This window comes from Loxodonta africana, unplaced genomic scaffold (assembly GCF_030014295.1).
Source record: "Loxodonta africana isolate mLoxAfr1 unplaced genomic scaffold, mLoxAfr1.hap2 scaffold_693, whole genome shotgun sequence".
In the NCBI taxonomy this organism is placed as follows: Eukaryota; Metazoa; Chordata; class Mammalia; order Proboscidea; family Elephantidae; genus Loxodonta; species Loxodonta africana.
The window spans coordinates 7789-28640 of NW_026975425.1; the positions used below are offsets into that span (position 1 = coordinate 7789).

At 44.0% G+C, this 20852-nt stretch overlaps 1 long non-coding RNA gene across 4 annotated transcripts in view; it reads right to left on the minus strand.

The window, feature by feature from the left end:
- Positions 1-413: 413 nt before the first annotated feature.
- The window catches only part of LOC135230011 (uncharacterized), a 45431-nt gene continuing 24992 nt past the window's right edge, over positions 414-20852 (minus strand). For 3 of the 4 annotated variants that reach the window (XR_010320644.1, XR_010320643.1, XR_010320645.1), the window contains one exon: positions 414-4711. This is a non-coding gene — a long non-coding RNA (uncharacterized LOC135230011). The remainder of the gene's footprint in view (positions 4712-20852) is intronic. The other variant, XR_010320646.1, reaches the window with a different exon arrangement.

A 20852-nucleotide genomic window follows, 5' to 3' on the forward strand; every position in this document is an offset into this window, starting at 1 on the left:
GAGAGAAGGATTCTCCTCTGCCAGAGTTTCAGGTGTCTGCCCACCTGCCCACCTGCCCGTCTCTCTCCTTTACGGACCCTCTATCCCATTTATATGAGAGAGGGCTTCTCTTGGAGCTGTTTCTGTCCACAACGGATGTGCAGCTCTGGGATTTGGGCTCATTTAATTTCAACCTCTGGAATGTTCATACTCTTTGTTCCGGTTTCCCGCCACCTCCCCAATCCACCTTCAACAGTTTCCCTTGCAGAATCCTCAGATAGTGTCCCATGCATTTGTCCAGATACTTAGCTGTCAGATACCAGCATAGCCACCGGGGAAGTGCTGGTTGTGGTTGAGGGGGAGGGACTGTACACTGAAGGAGCTGCAAGACCTGGCTGCCTTGTGTGAGCAGGACGGGGGTGTGCTGAGGGACGAGTGCTGAAGGTACTGAGTCAAGGGGAGTTTAATATAAAGTTGGGTCAAGGAGAGTTTGTTGACAAGGATTTATTGCCGTAGCAAGGGTTCTGGAAATGGGTTTAATATGCTGTGGGATTGCTTTTGGAAGGTTGGAAAAGGCAACGGCCCAAATTCTATGAAATTGAAATGCCAGACCTACTGTGTCGGGTGTTGGAAGAAGAAATAAAAGCCTCCAATATGTGGGCATTTCTTGGAGGTCCTGAAGGACACCCATTTCATCAAAAGAATAAGGAACGTGGAGATGAGGGGAGCACCAGCAACATGGAGCTTACCCAATATGTATCCTTTGCAGGGGGTCCCTGGGTGCCACAAACAGTTAAGTGTTCTATACTAGCTGAAAGTTTGGAGGTTTGAACCTAACCAAAAGAACCTCAGAAGACAGTCCTGACGATCTGCTTTTAAAGGATCACAGCCTTGAAAACCCTATTGAACACTTGTACTATGCCCACATGGGGTGGTCATGAGTCAGAAAGGACTTGATGACAGCTAACAAGAACAATTCTCTATAGGCTCAGGTTTTAGTGGGAGCTGGGCAGCCTAGTAGCAATGTAAATCATGGTATCCCAGCTGAACAGAGGCCAGGTGGAAGTACTTAACTGTCAGAAACAAGTCGTGTGTAGATTACCATAAAGGTCAGTAGCTCAGAGTATTAGTTATCTCTTGGTGCATAACAAATTCTCCCCAAACTTATCAGGTGTGAGATAAATGGAAAAATATTAAACCCATTCCGATAAATTTGGAACTAGACAAAAATTTTGCTATCACTCAACATAGTTTTTAGGTGAAGGAATAAACTAGAAAATTTAAATAACTAGTACAAGTATTAAAAGAGATATTTAAAATAATGATGATATATACCTGCATAAAAGACAAATGCATCAAAATCAATGGTTTCTCTCCAGTATAGAATAAGGGTCTAAAATTGGCAAGGGTGGGAAGGGCAGACCGTTCTCTTTCCCCTACTACTTGACTGTACCACACTGTGTCCAAAACTGTAAAATATTTAGCAAAACATTGTTTTAACCAGAGCAGCAAAGGACCTCTATGAGGGAAAACAGTGTATTAAAGTACATAAAATGAAACCTGAATATATGCAAAAATATGCCATATTTTCAAATGGAACGTCTTGTCGATTAAATGGAGGTCCTTAAAACTAATATATAAGTGGAATGCATTTCTAGCCAGAATATTAAGATAGTTGTTTTTGAACTGTATACAGTAATCATATGCTACAAATACTACAGTAGATAACAAAGAATAGATAACAAAGAATATTCCTGTTGTTACGAGACTTGGAGGCAATTTTTGACTCAAAGCCATCCCATTTGACTGCCCCATAGGGTTTTCTAGGTTGTAATCATTATGGGAGCAGAACACCAGGTCTTTCTCCCTTGGGGACACCTGGTGGGTTCGACCTGCCACACTTTCTTTGGACTAGCAGTTGAGCACTTAATCGCTGCAAAACCAGGGCGGTTTTACCAAAGTAAAACATGAAAAAGCAGGATAGTGACAGGTGTCTACCTCTTCGGGTAACAGAACAAATTGATATTACATAGCATAGAAGCTGACAAGTCGACCAATGAAACAAAATCTGTTAAGAAGTCACAATAACTTACAAAGGTCGTATTTCAAGAAAATTATATTTATTTAATAAATGGTGCTGACTCAAGTGATCGTTCTGGGGCACAAAGCTTGCAAAAATGTGATACACAAATCATAGATTTGGGAAATCATGTGAAATGGAGATGACAAGCCTTAATAACAATTTCCATTTTACACAGAAGGATAAAAGTTACGCACTTGAACAATGAGCAGTGAATTCAAACAGTTCATTCAGAGTAAATCCACATGCCCAGTAAACATAGTCCAAGTTCAGAAAATATCAAACTGCCAGTGAAACTGGCACAATTTGAAAATCAGCACCACCTATGGCTGGCTGGGCTGTGGGGAGAAGGATGCCCTGAGAGGTGGCTGGAGAGGTGCATTATGGCAGCCTCTAGGGGAAAGATATGGCCGTGGCTCTGTACTTTTAACATTCTTTGAATTGGAAATCTCACTCTGTGGAGTCTATTCCACAGAAACAAATCCTGTAGTACACAAAGGATAGTTATTATTAATATGACCAAACTTTGACTGTCCATTGATGGTGGAATGATAGATAACTTATGGTAAAGCTACATCCTCAATAAAACAGGGAGTCATTAGAATGAAAAAGAGTTGTAGTAGTTGAGTGGGAGAAATCTCTATGAAGTATTATGGAAGTATTACTGAAACAATCAAGGTGCAGAGAAATGTATATAAAATGAGGACATCTGGGTTAAACAATATCAATTGTTTGAATATGCTTGAATACCTGTTTATGTTTATGTGTGTGTATAAATGAGAAGACGAGGGTACATGCAAGTCTGTGTGGGCTTGTTTAAGAAGGATAAGAGAGACTACTTACCACATTGTTAACCTGAATTACCTTGGATTCACTTGTGGGAAAGAACAGGGGGAGGAGAGTTAGAACATGCAGGAAGAGTGGACTTAGAAAGCATGGATAATAATGTTTCCATTTTAGTGGTGTTATGTATGGACAAATAAATCTGTCTTGAGCAGAGAAAGCCAGAATATTCCTTAGAAGTAAGGATGGCTTTGGACATGTTACCAAGAGGGACCAGTCCCTGGAAGAGGACATCATGCTTAGTAAAGCAGAGGTCCAGGGAAAAAGAGGAAGACCCTCAATGAGATTGATACAATGGCTGCAACAGTGTGCTCAAATATAGCAACGATTATTAGGATTGCAGTGACCGGCCGAGTTTTGTTCTGTGGTGCCTAGGGTCACTGTGAGTCAGAACTGACTTGATAGCTTCTAACAACAACATGTACAAGTCCCGATAAAGTGTACTGAATTGATATCATCTATTTAAATTATTCATGTAAGTTAAAGACCCAAAAATATAGTGTTAGTGCCATATCTAATGACTTACAGAGAATCAAGGTAGAATGTCAAGTGAAAGAAGGGGCAAGAGCAATGTGGATAGAGTGAGACCAAGTTTCCATAAAAGCAAACATCCCAGCAGATGTACTTGTGTACCTGTGACTGTGTATATGTGTCCCTGCAGAGAAGTGTAGGGAAGGACACATATGTGTCTATTAACATTGGATACCTTGTGGGAGTGGGAGCAAATTACATACGAGGGTGGGACCCTGATGTAACTTTTTTGTCATACAAATCTGTAATCTTGAAAATGTAATAAAAAACAATTTCAGAACTTCGGAAATTGATAAACATCATAGATACATGTATATTTTAATGTGTTTCGTTAGATATTTTAAATAGGTGAAAATTTTCTATAATGACAGACAAAAGATTTGAATCACTTGAAGGAGAGCACACCACAGACAGTAATAATCAGATCCAGTGCATTTCTTCTTGTTCTTGGAACCAGTGAGCTCTTCTGGTCTCTATAACTGGAAATGACCAAAAATAATTTTGGGAAGTCAGTAGAGTTACCCCTCAAACACGTTTGCAAGCACATGTCTACAGCTAAATGTAGAAGGCTGGACACCATGTGCGATTCACTAGGTAACTCATGAGGCTCCGGAAAATTCTCTTTCCTGGATGTGCTGGTACCACCTCCTCCCTGCCTTGACCCACTGTATAACCCGCCTTTGTGCATTCGAGGCCCTTTTCAGGTCTGAGCCTAGAGCATAGAGGACATCAACTGGGAAAGTAGCTTTTAAGAAGAAAGATGTTGATCAAAAGACTTCAGAAAGCAGTACCTCCCCAGCCAGCCTCTCCCCAGCCTGGGAATGCCAACCCCTCCCACCCTGATACCTCTGAGAATCTCTGATTTTTTGTTCTGGATCCTTAGGAGACTGCAGAATTTACCTGGTCTGAACACCTTGGCTCTTCTCTGCCTGTGGCCCTCTCCCTCACAGGAGCTGTCTCTGTCACTCTGAGGCATACACACAGGACAGCCTGTGGATGGAGGTGCCCATCCTAGAGGCCCTGCCCTCCTTTCCTCTGCCCTCTGCGGTCTCATCTCCCAGAGAGATGGATGCATCCCTGTCATGTCCAGGGCTTCCCCACACCTGAGATTTGATGTTGTGACTGAGACTTGGTCTTTTTTGTCCACTGTTGAGCCTGGGCCTGAATTTCCCTCTTCACATCCATACCTGTGTTCTCGCTGTTCTCCCCAGGTTAAGAACCCTCTCCTCTCTTTTGCTTCTTTCATCTCAGACGGCCTTTTTCTTCCAGTTCTTTGACCTCGGGACAGAACAGATTTGACCACGGGGGGGGGGGTAGATTAACGAGATTTATTGACGTGTCAAGAACTGGAATGTACAGCTTTATTTAAAGGAGAAGAAAAAGTTCCAAAGCTCTACCCCTTACCCGAGGACATACTCTACAAGAAATACCCTGTAAGCACTGGATCAACTCTTATCCAGAAATGGTTAACACCCAGGGGGATTTTTCTACACCACCTCCCAGTTACATTCCCCTAATGAGGCAACAACAATGTATCCTAATCAGAACCCCAAATTCACCCTAGGAGACCAGAAGACATGGCTGGGGTGAATTCATTTTCCTTCACCGGGCCCTCCTCTCCTCCTGCCAAGCCCTACCTCTTTCTCTGCCTGTATGCTGCTGGGAAGGGACCCAGAGTCCTTGGTTTAGGGCTTTATGCCCACTGCTCACCTGCAGGCAGGTTTCCTGACACCCTGCCATCTCTCTGATTCTTTCTCCTCCAAAGAACTCACTGATACCCCCTTCACCATCACACCTCACCAGGGTCCCCCTTAGCCTCCCAAGTCCCACTGAAATCCCATTCCCCTTTCCCTACTTACTCTGTGCTCATCCTTAAGGGTCCCAAGACCTCACCATGAAGATGAGGCCTGTCCTGTCCTCTCCTGGGCCAGGGGAGCCTCTGAGGGGACCTGGTGTCTGTGTTCAGCTATCTGGGGCTTCTTCCTTAGGGCTGGAGGTCTTTGTGCCCTTAGGGTGGAAGGCTGGTGGTCACAGGGGAAGGAGGTTAAGATCTTCCAGGGGAGCTGGGTTAAACGAACCTGAATGGAGGTCTCTCCTGAAGGGCCCACGTTTCCAGCCCAAAGGCCCTGCTCCTCCTAGTCCCAGGGTGCTAGCAGGTCTTTAGGTCCTTCCCCCTCTGGCCTTGGTGCTGCACCTTCTGCGGCCTGGCCTGCCTCTGCAGCCTGTCCAGCTGGTGCCTCAGCCTCTTCAATTCTTCTCTCTGCTTCTCCAGCTGCTCCTACAGGCGCCTGCAGACTGCTCTCATCTCCCTCACCTCCCTCTTCTTGGAGGCCATCAGGTAACGCCTGGCCAGCAGGTGGCAGCGTTGGGGCCTCCCCTGGACTGAGCCTGGCAGCGGCCTCTCCAGCAGCTCTTGAAAGAAGACCCGGCAGCTGAAGCTCTGGCTCACACCATGCGCCGCGTGCGCAACCAGGGCCTCCGGGGACTGGAACAGGCGGCCGCAGGCCACGCAGCGGAAGCCGCGCTCACGGGTCACCAGCCACTCCGGGGTGGCTGCGCGGGGGCTCTCCCCATGCTTCTCCCCTTGGTCGGTGGGGTCCGAAGTACAGGTCTGGGTCCCCTCCTGCCAGGGCTCCAGGGTGCTGACCAGGGACTCAGTGTTGGCCAGACTAGGGGCAGAGCCGATGGTGCTCTCCTCAGAGAGCTCGGCCTCAAAGACCTGGGGCATCTTGCCCACGGGGGCAAAGGAGGTTTTGGTCTGCCAAGCAACCGCCGCCCCCTTGACTGTGCGCACCTGGGTGAAATATGCGCACCTTACCCATTGTTTCTCTGAAGTAGCCCTGTAGCTGGAGGAGTGAGAGGTCTGCTCGGTAGAAGATGAAGGAAAAGAGCTCTCTGATGCTTTTGGAATCTTCCTGGGCCTGGAACTTGGGCTTTTTGCTTGGGATGTTGTTGATTCTTGGGCATTTTCCTCTTGGATAGAGACCTCTGAGAATAGTAGATTTAGTTGAGCTTTCAGGGTCCTTATCCTCACCTGTGACCCCAAAGCTTTGGTCATAGGGACCCCTGGAGGCATTTACATCACCACATCCTCCACCTCTGCAGACCCCATGGTTTCCTTCTTCTTCCCCAGAGACCCACCACCCTTTGGGGGCACTGCTGTGGAAGACAAAGTCTCCATTGTAAAGTGGCACTGTTTATGGTAGTTCATTTTTTAAGAAATTATTTTTCTTTAATTCCACATTTATTGAATTCCAATGAATTTGTTCCTTCGGAACTTAGAAATGACCTCATTCCCCTGAAACTTCATAATAAATGTGTGACGTCATTGAAAGAAGTTTTCTATGAGGGTTTTTTTCTTAGTAAATTTGGGGTGTAAGCGCTCAAAGGAGAGCAATGCTCACCTCTTTTCAACCTCTTTTACTGAAAGGCTGTTTTACGGAGAAGTTATACTTAAAGAGAAGAATGCATATATTTAGTTAAGACTCTTACGTGTATACCTCTTTCTTGTACCCTTCTTAACCAAGCTACAGTAGGGGATTAAAGTTGCTTTTCTCGGAATAGAAGCCCTTGTCCTTATTAGAGGAACTCCTTCAGCGTGAGGCAGAAAGAGATGTCCGTATCTGAGAACCTGATGCCAGAAACCTCAGACAGACAGCACACAACCACCTTAACTGGGTGTGTCTGGGTGGGTTGCCTATGTCAACCTAAAGGTCTGTGTATGTTTGTGAATATGTGGGAAAGACTGTAGACTTCAGGATCCAGAAAGAGATAGAGCTAGGTCATGTGTGTTGGATGGAGGGAAAGCTCCAGAGACAAGATCCAGAGACGGAACCTGCCAGCAGTGTGTTAGAGGGATACAGAGACCAAGGAGGGAGCAGGAAGCAGGGCTCAGCTACCAAAGGGCAGAATGGGGCAGCAACAGAAAAGACAAAGGTGGTACACTAGTTGGAGAAAGGATGGAGAACTGGGAATGATAGCAGAAACTGAGGTTAGCTATAGTTGGAATTTGAAAATTCTTTCTTGCTAGGCTTTGAAAACATCATGCTGATTGAAGAAAGTTAGTCATAAAAGGACAACTACTGTATGATCTTACTTATATGAAATAAGCAAATATATAGAAACCGAAGATTATTGGGGGTTGCCAGCTGTGACAGGGAGGCGGGAAGGGCCTGAAATCTTTCACTGTCTCATCTCATGCTGTCATTCTTAATCTCTTTATACTCTCAATACTTTTTCTTTTTAAATTTATAACATTTCTATTACTTAATCATCATATAACTTGAGTTTTAAATTCAAAAAAAGAGAAATGAGTAAGAGAAGGTGCCACTGTGCAATACTTTGTGTCAGCCGGGCATCAGGGAACCAGAGTGACAGAATGCACTTCTTCTTTGCGGAAAGCTTGAGGAGAGTCATGGCAGCTACAATGACCATGTCATATAGACACTCCAGTAAAAGGGCTGGTTAACTAGAACTTTGGAAATTGGGTGAGTGGGTAGAAAGGAATGCATTGCAGAGAAACTGAAGATATATATGTATGTACATATATGTGAATTAAAATAACTTTGTGTAGCTAGTAATTGGCAATGATAATTCATCATGGATTTCTGAGCAGAAGATCCAGGTAATGATACCTGACTTCAGGACAGTTTGCTTTGGCATTATTGTGCACAGAACACCCAAGGAAGAAATACAGCTCCTCAACGGGAGCTGATGCACTGCTTCAGCAAATCTTAGGATATAAGTTTAGAAGAAAAGCATCATCTCCCGAAGGTCATAAAAGTTGTTTGTGAGTATATACTAGATTTTCTTTTATTTTTTTTTTATTGTGCTTTAAGTGAAAAGTTACAATCCACGTCAGTTTCTCATACAAAAACTTATGTACACATTGTTATGTGACCCTAGTTGCTCTCACTACAATGTGACAGCACACTCCTTCTCTCCACCTGTGTTCCCTGTGTCCATTCAACCAGCTCCTGTTCTCCTCTCCCTCCTCACCTTGACTCCAGATAGGAGCTGCCCATATAGTCTCATGTGTCTACTTAAGCTAAGAATCACACTCCTCACTAGTATCATTTTAGGTCCTATAGTCTAATCTTTGTCTGAAGAGTTGGTTTCAAGAATGGTTTTAGTTTTGACAGACAGTCTGGGGGTCATGACCTCTGGGGTACCTCCATCTCAGTCAGACCATTATGTCTGGTCTTTTTACTGGAATTTGAGGTCTGCATCCCACTTTTCTCCTGCTTCATCAGGGATTCTCTGCTATGTTCCCCTTCAGTGCAGTTATTGGTGGTAGCCAGGCACCATCTGGTTCTTCTGGTCTCAGGCTGATGGAGTCTCTGCTTTATGTAGCCCTTTCTGTCTCTTGGGCACCCCTTGGACACAGTCCCCTGGAGGGACAGTGGCAGGGCTGACAGTAGCATTCAGGATGCAGTTTCCTCAGGGGGAGACAGCAAGTCTCACAGTCTACTCACAACTCCGGAACCAGAGAAGAGCAGTGCTGTTGGCAAAAGCTAAGTACTTGCATTCGTTTTACTGTGCGCTCAGCCCCCAAGACGGCTTCAGTAGCTGTAGATTTCCCTGCACCTGAGATAGGTGTTGCTGTGCAGCCTGAGCCATTCTCCTGGCCTTGGAGAAGGAATAAATTAACAATTGGGGGAAAAGAGAATCTGCCAGCTCCACTAAGCTGGGGAGCTCAGGACAGAAGAAGCTCCTTTCCAGGCACAAATGGTCCACGGACTTTGAATACCTTTCACCTCTGCACGGACCTGTGTAGGCCCATTTCAGGAGATTAGGCCCTTGTTGTTGCAATGGTGTATGTGCTGGGTATCCAACTTCAACTGTTTTACCTTGCAGTGGAGAGGTGTGTTTTTGATGTTTGACACTGCTCTGCCTATTAAACAGGGTCCTCACCTACCTACGTTGGGGGCCTGAGGACTGGTGGCTCCACCCACATCATCTAGACACCCACAACAGGGGTCCAAGGATAACAGGTGCCTCCCAGTCCTTACAAACAAAAGCGTAGGGTGCCTGTGGTCTGACTGCAGAACCCACCTACCTGTGCACTATAGAAACAGAGGTGCACTTTCCTCACAGATACTTGGGAGATGGTTCTCAGCCCCCGTCTTTGTTCAGAGTGTGACGCCCTGCTGCAACCAGATACCTGTGTCTACAACAATCACCCCTCCCCATATAAGACTATAGGACGTGAGGACCTACAATTGATGACCAACTACCTAGACACCTGAACTGAATCTATACAAGAAAAGTGAATGGACTCCTAGGCTCATATACCTGGTAACAGCCCTAGCCATCTGGTGACAGGATGTTAAATCTTGAAAGTTGCAAATGATCAAGCAAGCTCACTCAAGCAGCCTATTTGGGCATATCAAAACAAAACAAAGCAAAAAGCTAGGATACAGTTGGCAAAAGTAAAAAAATAAAATAAAATAACTTATAGATGGCTCAGAGACAGCAGTCAATATCAAATCACATAAAGAAGCAGACCATGATCACTTCAACAATCTCTCAAAACAAAGAATCAAGGAATCTTCCAGATGAAGGTGTTTTCCTGGAATTACCAGATGTAGAATACAAAAGGTTAATATACAGAACTTTCAAGAGATCAGGGAGATCAGGCAAAATGCAGAACAAGCCAAAGAACACACAGATAAAGTAGCTGAAGAAACTAAAAAGTTTACTCAAGAACATAAAGAAAAATTTAATAGGCTGCAACAATCCATAGAAAGAAAGCAATCAGGAATTCAGGAGATTAACAATAAAATTACAGAATTAGACAACTCAGTAGACAGAGGAACAGTATTGAGGAAATGGAAAGCAGAATTGGTGAGATTGAAGATAAATAATGTGGCACCAATATATTTGAAGAAAAATCAGATAAAATTATTTTTAAAAAACATGAAGAAACCCTAAGAATCATGTGGGGCTCTATCAAGAGAAATAACCTATGAGTGATTGAAGTATCAGATTAGGGAGGGATAACAGAAAAGACAGAGAGAATTGTTGAAGATTTGTTGGCAGAAAACTTCCTTGATACCATGAAAGATGAGCAGCAGATATCTATCCAAAATGCTCATTGAACCCCACATAAGGTAGATCTCAAAAGAAAGTCACCCAGACATATTATAAAGAAACTTGCCAAAACCAAAGACAAAGAGAGAATTTTAAGAGTGGCTAGGAATAAATGAAAAGTCACCTACAAAGGAGACTCAATAAGAATAAGCTCAGCCTACTTGAGAGAAACCATGCAGGGAAGAAGGCAATGGGATGACTTATATAAAGTGATGAAGGAAAAAAATTGCCAGCCAGCATCATATTATATCCAGCAAAACCGTCTCTCAAATATGAAGGTGAAATTAGGACATTTCCAGATAAACAGAAGATTAAGGAATTTGTTAAAAAAAAAAAAAAAAAAACTACAAGAAGTACTAAAGAGGGTTTTCTGGTAGAAAATCAACAATATCAGATATCAACCCAAGACTAGAATGCAGAACAGAGCAACCAGATATCAACCCAGGCAGGGAAATTACAAAAATAAATCAAGATAAAAAAATGCTCAGAACAGGGAAACAGTGATGTTATTATGTAAAGGATGACAATACTAAAATAATAAAGAGGGAGTGAAAAATGTAGTCATAGATCTTTCACACAGAGAGATAGTCAAGGGGATAGAAAGAAGTAAAAGTTTGGTTTAAACTTAGAAAAATAATGGCAAATATTAAGGTAACCAAAAAGGAGACTAACAATCCTACACATCGAAATAAAATACAAGAAAAACATAACAACTCGGGAAAAAAAAAATCAACAATGAATAAGAGGAAAAGGCAATATACAAAGAATAACTACTCAGTACAAAAAATTAAGCAGAAAAAAGAAACTCGACAACATACAAAAAAAGATATCAAAATGATGGCACAAAACTCATAACTACCATAATTACGCTGAATGTAAATAGACTAAATGCACCAATAGAGACAGAGAGTGAAAGAATGGATTAAAAAACACGATCCATCTATATGCTGCCTACAAGAGACACTCCTTAAAGACACAAACAAACTAAAACCAAAGGATGGCAAAAATATATATCAAGCAAACAACAATCGAAAAAGAGCAAGAATGGCAATATCAATTTCTGACAAAATAGACTTTAAAGTTAAATTCACCAAAAAGGATAAGGAAGGACACTATATAATGATTAAACAGACAACATACCAGGAGGATATCACCATATTAAATATATACACACCCAATGACAGGGCTTCAAGATACATAAAACAAACTCTAACAGCATTGTAAAGTGAGATACACAGCTCCACAATAATATTAGCTGACTTCGACATATCACTTTGGTGAAGAACAGAACATTCAGAAAGAAGCTCAGTAAAGACATGGAAGATCTAAATGCCACAATCAACCAACTTGACTTCACATACATATACAGAACACTCCACCCAACAGCAGCCAAGTATACTTTCTTTTCCAATGCATATGGAACATTCTCTGGGAGAGACCACATATTAGGCCATAAAGCACACCTTAACAGAATCCAAAACATCAAAATATTGCAAAGCATCCTCTCTGACCAGGAAGCTATAAAAGTAGAAATCAAAAACAAAAAAAAAAAGCAGGGAAATGAAATCAACCACTCAGAACCTGAGCATACCTTGCTTAAAAACGACTGGGTTATAGAAGAAATTAAGGATGGAATAAAGAAATTCACAGTATCCAATGAGAATGAAAACACTTCCTACCAGAACCTTTGAGACACAGGTAAAGCATGCTCAGAGGTCAATTTATGGCAATACATGCACACATTCAAAAAGGAGAAAGGGCCAAAATCAAAGAATTATCCCTACAACTTGAACAAATAGAAAGAGAGCAACAAAAGAAACCCTCAGGCATCAGAAGAAATTAAATAATAAAAAGTAGAGCAGAATTAAATGAAATAGAGAACAGAAAAAAAAGTTGAAAGAGTTAACAAGACCAAAAGCTGGTTCTTTGAAAAAATTAACAAAATTGCTAAAACATTGGCCAAACTGACAGAAGAAAAAAAGGAGAAGCAAATTACCCAACATCACAACAGACCCAACTGAAATTAAAAGAATCATATCAGATTAGTATGAAAAATCATACTCTAACAGCTTTGAAAACCTAGAAGAAATGGATGAATTTCTAGAAACACATTGCCTACCTAAACTAACAGAAACAGAGGTAGAACAATTAAATAAACCCATAACAGAAGGAGAGGTTGAAAAAGGTAATTAAAAAAATTAAAAATCTCCCAACAACAACAACAACAAAGCCCTGGCCCTGACAGCTTCCCTGGTGAGTTCTACCAAACTTTCAGGGAAGAGTTAACAGTACTACTAGTAAAGGTATTTTAGAGCATTGAAAAAGATGGAATACTCCCAAACTCATTCTATGAAGCCAGCATATCCCTGATACCAAAACCAGGTAAAGACACCACACACACACACACAAAATTACAGACCTATATTCCTCATGAACTTAGATGCAAAAAACCTCCACAAAATTCTATCCAATAGAATTCAATAACATATCAAAAAAATAATTCACCATGACCACATGGGATTCATACTAGGTATGCAGGGATGGTTCAACATTAGAAGAACAATCAAAGTAATCCACCATATAGGTAAAACAAAGGACAAGAACCACATGATCTTATCAATTGATGCAGAAAAGGCATTTGACAAAGTCCAACACCCATTCATGAGAAAAACTCTCAGAAAATAGGAATAGAAGGAAAATTCCTCAACACAATAAAGGGCATTTATATAAAGCCAACAGCCAACATCACCCTAAATGGAGAGACTCTGAAAGCATTCCCTTGAGATGGGGAACCAGACAAGGATGCCCTTTATCACCACTCTTATTCAACAGTGTGCTGGAGGTCCTAGCCAGAGCAATTGGGCCACATAAAGAAATAAAGGGCATCCAGATTGGTAAAGAAGAAATGAAAGTATCTCTATTTGCAGATGACATGATCTTATACAGAGAAAACCCTAAAGAATCCTCAAGAAAACTACTGAAACTAATATAAGAGTTCAGCAGAATATCAGGATACAAGATAAACATACAAAAATCAGTTGGATTCCTCTACACCAACAAAAAGAACATCAAAGAGAGAAATCACCAAATCAATGCCATTTACAGTAGCCCCCAAGAAGATAAAATACTAGGAATAATATTGTAACCAGAGACATAAAAGACCTATACAAACAAAACTACAAGACACTACTAAAAGAAATCAAAAGAGACTTACGTAAGTGGACAAACATACCTTGATCATAGATAGGAACTCTGAACATTGTAAAAATGTCTCTTCTACTGAAAGCGATCTATAGATATGCTGCAATTCCAATCCAAATTCCAAGGACATTTTTTAATGTGATGGAGAAACAAATCACCAACTTCATATGGAAGGGAAAGAGGCCCCAGATAAATAAAGCATTACTGAAAAAGAAGAACAAAGTGGGAAGCATCACACTACCTGATTTTAGAACTTATTATACCACCATAGTAGTCAAAACAGCCTGGTACCGGTACAGCAGCAGACACATAGACCAATGGAACAGAATTGAGAATCCAGACATAAATCCATTCACTTATTAGCTGATATTTGATAAAGGCTCAAAGTCAGTTAAACGGGGGAAAGACAGCCTCTTTAACAAATGGTGCTGGCATAACTGGCTATCCCTCCACAAAAAAATGAAACAAGATCCATACCTCACACCATGCACAAAAACTAACTGAAAATGGATCAAAGACCTAAATATGAAATCTAAAACGATAAAAATCATGGAAGAAAAAACAGGGACAACACTAGGAGCCCTAATACATAGCATAAACAGTACAAAAACATTACTAACAATGTACAAGCACCCAAAGAAAAATTAGATAACTCCTAATAATCAAACACTTATGCTCATCCAAAGTCTTCCCCAGAAGAGTGAACTGATTACCGACAGACTGGGAAACAGTTTTTAGCTATAACATTTCCGATCAGCATCTGATCTCTAAAATCTACATGATAATGCAAAAACTCAACAACAAAAAGACAAATAACCCATTTTAAAAATGGGCAAAGGATAGGAACAGGCACTTCAACGAAGAAGACATTCAGGCAGGTAACAGATACATGAGGAAATGCTCACAATCATTAGCCATTAAAAAAAAAATGCCATTAGAGAAATGTAAATCACAACTAGAATGAGATACCATGTCACTCCAGCAAAAAAAGGCTGCCATTAATCCCAAATCACAAAATAATAAATGTTGGAGAGGTTGTAGAGAGCCTGGAACATTTATTCACCACTGGTGGGAATTTAAAATGGTACAGCCACTTTGGAAATCAATCTGGCACTCCCTTAAAAAGCTAGAAATAGAACTACCATAGGATATGGCAATCCCACTCCTTGGAATATATCTTAGAGAAATAAGAGCCTTTATACGAACAGATATATGCACAACGATGTTCATTGCAGCACTGTTTACAATAGCAAAAAGATGGAAGTAACCAAGGTGCCCATCAACAGATGAATGGATAAATAAATTGTGGTACATTCACACGATGGAATACTTCACATAGATCAAGAAGAATGATGAATCCGTGAAATATTTCATAGCTTGGAGGAATCTGGAGGGCATTATGCTGAGTGAAATTAGTCAGTTGCAAAAGGACGAATATTGTATGAGACCACTATTGTAAGAACTCGAGAAATAGTTTAAACAGAGAAGAAAATATTCTTTGATGGTTATGAGGGTGGGGAGAAAGGGAGGGAGAAGGATATTCGCAAATTTAGATAGTAGACAAGAACTATTTTACATGAAGGTGAAAGGCAACATACAATAAAGGAGAGGTCAGCATAACTGGACTAAATCAAAAGCAGTTTCCTGAATAAACCAAATGCTCCGAAGGCCAGAGTAGCAGGGGCAGCATTTGGGGGACCATGTTTTCAGGGGACATCTAGGTCAATTGACATAATAAAATCTATTAAGAAAACATTCTGCATCCCACTTTGGTGAGTGGCGTCTGCAGTCTTAAAAACACTATCAAGCGGCCATCTAAGATGCATCAATTGGTCTCAACCCAGCTGGAGCAAAGGAGAATGAAGAACACCAAAAATACAAGGTAATTATGAGTCCAAAAGACAGAAATGGCCCCGTAAATCCGAGACTACATCAGCCTGAGACCAGAAGAACTAGATGGTAACCATCTACAACCGAAGACTGCCCCGACAGGGAACGAAACAGAGCATCCCTGATGGAGCACGAGAGCAGTGAGATTGCAGACCTCAAAGTCCCATAAAAAAATCAGACTTAATAATCTGACTGAGACTAGAGGAACCCTGGAGGTCACGGTCCCCAGACCTTCTGTTGGCCCAAGGCTGGAACCATTCCCAAAGCCAACTCTTCAGACAGGGATTGGACTGGATTATAGGATAGAATATGATAGTGGTGAGGAGTGACCTTCTTGTCTCAAGTGGACACATGAGACTATGTGGGCAGCTCCCGTTTGGAGGGGAGGTGAGAAGGCAGAGGGGGACAGAAAGTGGCTGAATGGACACAGGGAATACAGGGCTGAGAGAAGGAGTGTGCTCTCTCATTACTGGGAGAGGAACTAGGAGTACATAGCAAGCTGTATACAAATTTTTATATGAGAGACTGACTTGATTTGTAAAGTTTCACTTAAAGCACACACACACAAAAGATGGAAAGAATACACAGAGTCACAGCACCAAAAGAAATGGTCGACTTTCAGTCGTTTCATGAGGTGGCATATGATGAAGAACTGGTAGTAGTGAAGCAAGAAGTCCAAGCTACACTGAAGGCACTGGCGAAAAACAAGGCTCCAGGAGCTGACAGAATACCCACTGAGTTGGTTCAACAAACAGATGCAGCCCTGTACATGCTCACTCCACCATGCAAAGAAATTTGGAAGCTAGCTACCTGGCCAACAGGCTGCAAGAGATGCACGTTTGTGTCCATTCCAAAGAAAAGCGATCCAACTGATTGTGGAAGTTATCAAATGTAAATCATAGTATTAGTAAATATGGTAAACAAACAAACAAAGAAACTCTATCTACTCTACAGTGAATATGACATTCTATCCCCAGGAGATCTAGTGAGTTTATGATGTTGTTGTTAGGTGCTGTTGAGTCAGTTCCAACTCATAGCGACCCTGTGTACAACAGAACGGAACAGTGCCCAGCCCTGGGCCTTTCTCATTGCTATGTCTGAGCCCACTGTTGCAGCCACCGTCTCAATCTATCTCATTGAGGCTCTTTGTCTTTTTCACTGACCCTCTACTTTACCAAGCACGATGTCTTTTTCCAGGGGCTGATTCCTCCTGATAATATGTCCAGAGTACATGAGACCAAGTCTTGCCACCCACCTTTCTAAGGAGCATTCTGGCTGTACTTCTTCCAAGACAGGTGTGTTCATTCTTCTAGCAGTCCACGGTATATTCATCATTCTTCACCAACAACATAATTCAAGTTTCTGTTCTTTTGTCTTCCTTATTCATTGTCCAGCTTTAGGATGCATATGAGACGACTGAAAATATCATGGCTTGGTTCAGGCACACCTTAGTCCTCAAAGGGACATCTTCGATTTTTAACACTTTAAAGAGGTCTTTTGTAGCAGATTTGCCCAATAAAATATGTCATTTGATTTCTCGAAGTCTGCTTCCATGGGTGTTGATTGTGGATCCAAGTAAAATGAAATCCTTGACGACTTCAGTATTTTCTCTGTTTATCGTGATTTTTTTATTGTTCCAGTTGTGAGGATTTTTGTTTACTTTATGTTGAAGTGTAATCCATACTGAAGGCTGAAGTCTTTGATCCTCATCTTCAAATCCTCTTCACTTTCAGTAAGCAAGTTTGTGTCATCTGCATGTCTAGGCTGTTAATGAGTCTTCCTCCAATCCTGGTGCCCCTTCTTCTTCATATAGTCCAGCTTCTTGGACTGTATGGATTATATGTTTTTTTAAAGACACTGAGTTTTTGGTAATTTACTACGGCAGCCCTAGAAAATGAATACAGAGCCCTTCACCAAGGACAAGTCAAGTTAGCACCAAAAATGCTCCTGTAAGGGTAGCCACGTAACATGAGACATGGCAGTTTTTAAAAGTATGAACTAAAACTTTCAGCTTTGACAAAGGAAGGGCTCCTCTAAGTCCAAGTTCTAAGTCCATTGCTGTTGGGTCAATTCTATCTCATAGCGACCCTAAACGACAGAGTAGAATTGACCCATAGGGTTTCCAAGGAGTGGCTGGTAGATTCGAACTGCTTGGATAAGTATTGTGAAAAAATACAACCCTGACACACAACTTTTCTGAGCTTAGTATTAAAACAAAACAAAACAAAAAAAAGTTGGTATCGAGTGGATTCTCACTCATAGGGACCCTACAGGACAGAGTAGAGCCTCCGCACAGGGTTTCCAAGGAGCGACTGGTAGATTCAAACTGCAGACCTTTTGGTAGCAGCCAAATGCATAACCACTGCACCACCAGTGGCTTTCAAATCAGCTATAGGCTGATGATCTTCAAATTCTTAGAACCTGGAAAACCTCACAGTGGTATCCACAGCTGGGAACTGTTCTCCACACTTGGATGACCTCAGACATCCAAATCTAACATGTCCGGAAAAAAATCTTTTGGTCATTTTCTCAAGTTTGTTCCTCCATGATTTTCCACATGGTAGAGAATGGCTCTGGTGACCATGCGCTCATGGTAGCCTGAATTCTAGAAGTCACCTTTGATTCTCCATTCCCCTCATCCCATACATCTGATCCACCAGCAATTCTTGGCAGCTCAAGCTCCAAAGTTCACCTCAAGCCTGCCCACTGTTCCCACCTGCACTACCACCATCACTCCTCACCCTGACCACTGCAGAAGCATCCTCACCAGTCCTCTGTATTTGCTGTCTTCAAGTTCTCCTGGGCTACAGTTAATTCCTGGGACACATTCTTTCTCAAGACCATTGAACAATAGAAGGAGAAGGGCATTTAGTTGTATGCTACCTCCTCCGCTTGGGCTGCATGCCCCTCAGAAATCACTTTTCACTGTCCACTCTATAATGTCTCTATTCCAATTTCCTGTCTTTGGCCGCACTGCTTTGATAGCGTGCATGCATGTGTGCTTCAGGGGTCATGTAGACAGCTGCTTGGAGGAATTTTTCTTAGTACAATCATGGTCGTGTGCCATCAAGAGATTCTGACTCATATCAACCTTGTATGACAACTTAGAATTGCCTCACAAGGTTTCCTAGGTTGCAGTCTTTATGGCGCAGCCCTGGTGGCCCCGTGGTTAAGACCTCGGCTGCTAACCAAAGGGTGGACAGTTTGAATCCACCAGTTGGTTCTTTGCGGAAAGACATGGCAGTCTGCTTCTGTAAAGACTTATACTTTTAGAAACCCTATGCGGCAGTTCTACTCTGCCCTATAGGGTCACTATGAGTCTGAATTGATTCAACAGCAACTGGTTTGGATTTTGTTTGGTTAGAATCTTTATGGGAGCCCATCTCCAGATCTTTTCAACCCCTGAGCTGGTGGGTTCCAACGGCCCACCTTTCAGTTAGCCAAGCACTTAACCGTTGCACCTCCAATACTTAACTCTGCGCCGGAGAGGGCCCTCTCCTGACGTCTTTCGCCTCCTCACCCCCTACACCTAGGCCTTGTCCTTGCTTCTAGACCCCACCCTCCCCTCTGGAGGCCCAACCCCCCCACGCCCGCCCCACACCGGGGCCGCTGGGCGGGGCCGGCAGCCATGTTCCACGCCGTCCGGCCAGTTACTCCCGGAAGCGCTGGGACGGGCGGTGAGGGGCCCGGGCCTGATGGCGCGCCTTAGAGAGGATGCTGTTCATGCTGCGTTCCCTGCCGTGTTCTCTGAAAGGTATGAAACTCCGACACCTGGCTGGAGGGACCGGCTCCCAGACTGAACAAGCCCGGCCCCTCGAAGGTGTGGAGGGAAGGCACCAGGAGGGCGGGTCCCAGTCCCAGCATCCCGGGGGCTCCAGAGGTTGGAGAGTCCGGACGTTGGGTTAGCAGCTGGCATCGCCCCCTCCGGCGTACCCCGTCCCGAGTGATCCCCAGGGGCGGACGCGGTGCGGGCCCGGGCGGACGCAGCCACTGTAAGGGCTGCGAGAGGGAGCCTCTGGCCCGGGAGACGCAGCTGGTCTGCGAAATTTGCATCCCCGTGGATTTGCGCGGGGGGGGGGGTCCAGCCGCGGGATCCAGCTGCGGAGTGCCCTCGGGCCTGGGGGCTTGAAGGGCTTGGGGAGAAAGGCCGTGTCCAGGGCTGCGCCCAGGTCCCTCCTCTGCCCGGGGCGGGTTTGCGGGCCAAGCTGGGTGATGGGCTCCTGCCTCCCCGCCCCCCACCTGCTCCCTGTGCCAGAGGGGAAACCAAGGCCCAGAGTTCGCCCGGGGGGGTGAGATTCCAGACTGAGGACGGGGCACTCGCCCCCATTCGTCATCCCACCCCCACCAGACTCCCTAGGGTGCCAGGGACGGGGAGAGAGGGATCCCCCGCCCAAGGCCCTGCTGCCCCTTACTGTTTTGGGCACTGTGCCTGGGAGGCTGAGGCACCCTGCGCCCGCGCCCGGCTGGTCTACTCTCGGGGCTGGGGCGTCGGCGGGGCCCCACCGGGAAAGGAAGGGGTCCTGGGAATCTGTGGAGCAGCGCGGGGATCCTACTCCTTGTGGATGCAGCAGCGATTCAGTGTCTGTTAACAGTGTGGATGCCGGGTCCGCTCCCCCTCTGGGTGGCGGGGGTGCGGGTAGCATGAAGGGGTCCTGAGCGCCCATGTTGTTTGTTAACTTAAACGTTTGTGCGGCGCTGTGTAGCAGTCGCTGTGGACGCGGTCTCTGGTGCTGAGGGGATTTGAGGGTTCCTCACACTGGCGGGATTTGGAGCCTCTACCCTGGTGGCAGTAGGTTTAGTGGGTTACCCTGGTGGCGTAGTGGTTACGTGCTAAGGCTGCTAGCCAAAAGGTTGGCAGTTTGAATCCACCAGGCGCTCCCTGGAAACTGTGGGGCAGTTCTACTCTGTCCTATAGCGTCGCTATGAGTCAGAATTGACTCGATGGCAACGGGTGTGTTTTTTTTTTTTTTTTAGGTTGGAGATTAGGTGTCTCTCAGGCTGACATTTGAAAGTCTGGAGCTGACGGTTTATGAGGGTTTCTAAGGGTTTTAAGCGCTCCGGCCATGGGCACCAACCCGATCTTCCAGCACCTGCGGACGGACCGCCCCCCCCTCCCCCCCCCGGGGGATTGGCTGCTCTGGGACCCGGAGCCCAGAGGGCGGTGAGAAGCTGACAAACGTGAGTGATGTCCTGCAGGCTCCAGTTGGTGGGGCAGCCCTGCTCACATGGTCTCAAT